The sequence below is a fragment of the Cupressus sempervirens genome, chromosome 4 (assembly GCF_028749045.1).
Source record: "Cupressus sempervirens isolate cs-2001-9-10 chromosome 4, ASM2874904v1, whole genome shotgun sequence".
NCBI classification, from domain to species: domain Eukaryota; kingdom Viridiplantae; phylum Streptophyta; class Pinopsida; order Cupressales; family Cupressaceae; genus Cupressus; species Cupressus sempervirens.
The window spans coordinates 726,067,259-726,074,224 of NC_143121.1; positions in this window are offsets into that span (position 1 = coordinate 726,067,259).

Here is a 6,966-nt window from a genome sequence, read left to right on the forward strand (position 1 = left end):
CAGGTATTTTGGTCCTTTAAAGAGAACTGGGGTAATCTTTAACATAGAGACAAAACAAGAATGTTACATATTAACCACAAGTGGATGAATCAGACATGTCATGTATAGAAAAGTTAAAAGGAATATGACCTTATTAGAGGGAACTCTCCCTTCCAAGGAAAACCCAAGAACCCCCATACTAACTTTTCATTAAAAATTCCCCTTGCAGATTTTAGTCCAAACTGGTGAAAATAACCAACACCTAGAAGTTCTTGGAAAAAAAGAGGAAATATGTATAACACTATGTGTGCCTAATTGGTAATTAGTTTCACATTTCTTGAAACTTTGTCTGCTCAATTGGAAGAATCTAATGCAAAGGAGAGCTTACCCAACTTTTGTTGAATTGGTTTCACATGAAAGGCATTGTTTAGTAATACTATACAGAATACTTAGATGAAATCAACAAATCAGGGCATAGTTTCATGTACTAGTTGAGCATCGTAGTGAGTAAAAAGACCATCAATTTTAGAGTGTTTAATCAAAAGAGGTGGATAAATGCATACCAATGAATTATTATCTTCAAATTTACCTATGTTCCCTAAAATAACCCCAAAAGAATGCATGAAAAATATGAAAGTACAAAGAGGGCACATGGATTGTTAATCTAGCTGCCCCAGAGAAGGGTTTCCAAATGGATTGACAAGAATGCAATATTAAAACTTAAGAATTTCATGGTAGTGATACGCAGACATGGGAAATTGCATTTCTTTTATCTAGGGAAGCTCTAAATTTATGATCATATTCAGATTCCTCAAAATTCCCATGTTCTATATTAATTTTTTTTTTTAAATCGTCTCCCATCACCAAATTGACATCGAACGAGATTGAAAAAAAAAAATTTAAAAATAATTTAACTAATATCTAGGTCAAAAGGAATACGACTTCACTAAACAAAGAGAAAAAATACCTATAAATTTTGAGAAATACTCAAATATGAGTTGTAGTTTCCATCTAATTTAATCAATGTTTAAATTGTAAGCCCTCGCAATACTTTAATGCCATGTCTTGCAGGAACTAATAAACTAGGCACTAGCTTTTCTTTTTTGTCCTAATTCAGAAACATTCAATAGTAGAATAAGCTTTGACCCAATAGTCAATTTACACATACTTTGAATTTAATTTATATGGGTACCAAATTCATAGCATTTATTTTGCGTCATTTTCTTTTACAAGGATGAGACTGTTTACCTCTTCACCTCCCAATGAATGAAGAAAAATAAGTTGGTATTTTAGTAGATATCATTCTATTATTTACTCTAATTTTTTTAGTTGTATATATATGTATATGTATATGTATATTTATATGTACATGTATATGAATATGTATAGATAGATAGATAAATAAATAGATAATTTGCATTCTCAATTTTTTTCTAAAAAGCCAAATATTTTAGTGTTGATTATATATATATATATATATATATATATATATATATATATATATATATATATTTTAATTATTTTTATATATAAGATAAAACTAAGTTATAAATCAGAGAAGAGCCTAAAATAAGATTGTAAATTGTTGTGAGCTTCTTATTTGAGAGGTCTCTAATTGGACTCCATTCGAGCTTAATAAATAACTAGTATAGATATATTAAATAAATGTATCTAAAGAAATGTCAATACATATCTACTACAAAATGATTTTAAAATAACTTACTACACTTAAAACTATTTATATTTCATTTATCTTCATTGTTTTCACTAACTTAAACTTTTTATTTTTATTTATAAAAGAAAATTAATTTCACTTGTTTGGGATTTCATGGTCCCCAGACATTAAAAAAAACTCATATTTGAACATCAAAATAATTTCAAGACATTAGATTAATTTTAAGACTTAGAATGTTTGTTGACATAATAAACTAGGCTTCGAATATCTTTTCCTCTAAGAATAACATTAGAGATCAACCCCATACATGTGAGGTCTTGAGTAAATTGGACTTAAAATAAGACCATAGGTGTCCATGATAATACAAGATACATCAAAACCTTAAACTTTATATAGTTAGACATGAGGTCAAAATAAAACAAACTTCAAAATGATTTTGACCATGTATCATTCATTAATTATTGAACTAAAATTTACATGACAATGATTGATCTACACTTTAATATGTAGACATAACTAGATATAGAAATAAAATAAAGTTATGTTTTAAAAGGTTTCTCAAATCTATTTGACATCAAATACAATTTAAGTTTGGAGGCAATGAACATGAATTAATCTCCACTTGAAAATTGAACTTGTTGAGGATACAATTGCAACGAATACCTAGTGGTATTGTACATGATAACGATAAAGGTATGGAGACACCATTAGGTATGTGTCCATTATTCAAAGTTAGTGATGCAGGAGCATCCAGAGGTATAAGGGCAATCCTGTGTCACCCAAAAAAATGTACTTAGACTTAGTTTCTGTTTCATGTGTTTTCATTTCTAGATACCCATTTGGGTCAAATAAAGGTCCCAACTCTCACAGTTCCACTATCAGTGTTCTAGGATAGAGTATTTGAACACCTTGGGATACGTGTAAATGCCAAAAAAAAGGACTATGTAATTGAGCCATCATTTTGGTGAACTAGGAGGTGTAAATTGGCCAGATGAATGTAATTGCAATTTAGAGCATTCCAGAAAAAGAATCAGGTCAAAAGGCCCCACGGTTTGAAAGTTGTTGCAGTTTTTCAATTTTTGGAGACCTCCTAAGAATGCTTCAAAGTCAGGTTAGGGGCATTAAATGACCTCAAAAAGGGCCAAAAAATGGGGGATGAGCAAAGCTGGTCCATAGGGCTATAGAGCACTTCGAGAGCTTTTCAAAAATGTAAACGGTTCGTCAATCGGAGCTACGGTTCAAAAGTTATGCCTCCCGAAAGTTTGATTACCATTTTTGGATTCTTCTAGATTTGCACCAACTTCTAACGTGGCTTCTGGAGCCTTCTACTTGGTCGGTGGATGCCTACTAGCACTTTCTAGAATGTACTCCTAGTCCTTAACCCTTCGGGGTCTATTTAAGGACATTTTTGGCATTGTAAAAGGCAGTTCGGAGTGGAATTTGAGAGGAGGTACCAAAAGGAGAAATTATCTCCAGTTTTGTGCTATTGTAAGCCCTTAGGGCATGTTTTGAAGTCTATTTTCTCTGTACTGAATGTACTAGCTTATTTTCACAGTTAATACAATTTCCCTTTTCCTGTTGTGTCCATTTTGTGCTTGGGTTGTGTCCCCATCAGTTAATAAAATAAATACACACCATAGGGATGGTTTGAAATTCTAAATTTTTAGTTGGATAATCACATCATCAAATAACTTATTCATATATAATTAGTTTCATATAAGTCACGACTCTTGATTCTATTGATTTGTATATCCTTCAATTTATAAGAAAACAAATTATATATATTTTATTTTCAAATTATATGAGTATCTTCATTTAACAAGACTTGATCCCTCACTATAAACCATTAATTTAATTAATAGATTGATGTCTATTGACATAGAACCAAATTTTGATTAATAATTGATAATTAATTTCATTTTAGAATTTTACATAATTAAACTTTATAAATATACACATTATATGAAATATAATTCGATATATTTTATTTTATAAAATTGGTATTAGTTACTTGATATTTAAATAGAATGATCATGTAAGTTGTTGATAAAGTCTACTAATTGTAAGTCATTTTGACTTAACTATCTACAATAAAATATGAAATTCTCTCATCAAGATGATGGTCAATTGTTACTTTTAAAGTCTACTAACTACAAATTACATACCAACAACATTTATTGCAACAACAGCATGTTCCACAACAAGCTCAATAGATACCTCTAAAATAACAATCACATACATGGCCTCACATACAACCAACAGAGGTATCCCAACAACAACCACAACAAATGGCACAACAACAACACATGGTACATCAATCACAGTTGATACCGCAAAAAGTCCCACATCAAATACCCCAACCATAGGGACCCTTCTGTCTTCAAGGTACCAACATACCTCCACCACCTAGTGACACATCACCAGACTCATCAGACATAGAAATGTCAAAACTGAGTAGACATAGCTCCTACCACAGCAAACGGTCTACTCATAGGCATAAAGGACTTGAAGGAAAGACTATCAGGAAAAACCCTAATGAAGAGCTATTGCAACAATTCAAACAACTTTCCAAACAAGTTGAGGCATTGGGAGTCCAAAAGAAATAGGCTCTATATACAAAAAGGGACTTATGTCCTAATCCATTCGATAAAAGTCTATATATGCTCCATTCCCAAAACACTTTGAGGCTCCAAGGTTTGAAAAATACTGAGGAAAAGACAACCCGGTTGATCACATCTGAGAATTTTGTGCCTCATGTACCAAACTCGGTGATGAGCCCAATTACCTCATGAGATTGTTCCCTCGTTCTCTAGGTGGGCCCGCACTTGAATGGTACTCCAAACTTCTCGGTAATATCAAATCTTGGTTGAAACTTGCAGACAAGTTCATCTCCCACTTTTCCTTTAACATTATGAATGAAGTGACACTTTCTAATTTGTGCTCAACTAAACATAAGATAGGAGAACCATTTATCACATTCTTACTACGCTGGAGAAGCTTAGTCAGTCAATGCTCACTAGACATTCCTGAAGAACAACAAGTTAACATGTGCATTGAAGACTCTTAGTCCCAGACTTGATGTATGAACTCAAATTCAAGAGTCCCAGCACCATTTCTAAACTAATGAAAAGGGGCTAGTACTGAAGATGCTCTTATCTGTAAGGGAATCCTCAACATAAACAAGGAAAACACAAACACAAGTTCTTCTAATGACAAGCCAAAAAAAATCTTCAAAAATAAGAATGTGACTAATGATGACATTGTGGATGCCCACACAATCAGCACAACACAACCTCAATTGACTTTGAAAGGTGCAAATCCTATGAATTCACAAACTCCCAATCAAACATCAGCTCCACAACAAAAAACTAAGACTTCCATGCAAGACAAACCCCAAAGACATCCTAGATCCAAGGATAGGAAATTCACACAATTGGGGATACCTCTTGAGACTGCACTACAATAGTTACTAAGTAATAAATTCCTACAGTTACCCCCGATCAAAGACGAACCATTGACTAAAGCTGATTGGTGGGATGACAAAAAGTACTGTGATTACCATCGCACCAAAGGACATAACACTTCATCATGCTTCCAATTGAAACATGCAATACAAGACCTTATTGATGATGGTGTAATCATGGTTGATCCATCACTATTAGCATCCAACTCTAACCACACTATATTCAAAGATCCTTTGGGCAATCATGATAAAGAGAAGCCCTCCAGTTCAAACTCAAACTCGCAAGGTAATGTGAATTACACACGTACCGGATATGACTACACCATCAATTACTTTAATGAGTCTAATTCCTACATATCCACATTCACTTTAAAGGCTGAAGACCCTCATTGCGCTATTGCTACATGCCATACCAAGATCAACCTACCTAGAGCTCTATCTAGACCTACTACTTCTACTAGACTTGCACCCCTTAGTAGACTTGCGGCTCCTACTTCATCTTATTATAGCCTTGTTGAATAGCTTAGAAAGACCCCTATACAAATATCCATCTTTGACCTATTGCGTGTCTCCCCAACACCAAAAGATCTTGGATCAAGTCGTTAAAGAGTTAATAGTCCCAGATAACATGGATGTTGCCCAGTTCCAAGCCATGGTTGGGAACCTATCCATCTCATAGAATATTACCTTTTCCCCTTAGGATATTCCTAAGGACAAACCTAACCACAATGATCCCCTTCATCTCGAAGTCTTTACCCATAATGCCAAAGTCAGACATGTCTTAATCGATGGAGGAGCAAGACTGAACATCTGCACTCTTAAGGTTGTCAAAGGTTTGGGTTATTCTGAAGATGATGTAGATCCCTCTCAAAGAATCACAATAAAAGCTTATGATGATGGTGAATGTTTCTCCAATGGCGTCATCAAATTACCTATCACAATTGGCCTAGCTACTGAAGACACATTATTCCATGTCCTAGATATAGAAATGAATTGCAACATGATACTAGGATGCCCTTGGCTTCATGCTATGAAAGCAGTACCCTCTACATATCATCAATGTCTAAATTTTTCCTATAACCTTGGTGATCCAGATCCTTTCCAGTTTTGTGCTAATTTGAAAGATGCTACTACATACCAAGTCCCAGCAAATAATGAATCATGACCCATAGATTCCTCTAAGTATGTGGATGCAGATATACTACTCAGTAAGGCCAAGGAAAAGATGAAGATTGAAGACAATGGGTGTGGAGAGTACCTTATGTCTCAAGTATCCCACATTAGGGAGTCACCATGTTCTCCCCAACCTTATGGAAAATCACAACTATTGCAAGCACAACATTCTGAGACTAGTACACAAAATGCCACTTCTACCAATGAGAATACTTTCGTTTGTATTAAGAAAGCACAAGTAGAACAAAAACCCACTTTGATATCTCCTAGCAAGTATGGACTTGGGTTTACTATCATGAAAAAAAAAGGCTATGATGGATGTAGTGGTCTTGGATCTCAAGAACAAGGTATAATTTAACCTATCACTAGAAAAGGACGACCTCCTAGTTTGGGGCTTGGATTTAAACCATTACGAATAGGTCCTCCTAGCACTACGGTACCTACATGCACGACTATGGATGTTTTGAATGATGAAAAGGCATCTAAGGATATCCCACCTAAAACCAAAAATCCTCTAGCTTATGAGCATAACCCCCAATGACCCAACTGAATCAGATACCCATATATCTACCTTCAACCAAAGCCCATTCAATACTGATGATGACATCCCCTCAAGTTATCCTAAACTGTTGGATTGGGACCAACGTGGACCACCAATTTTTGATCAATTCAACAA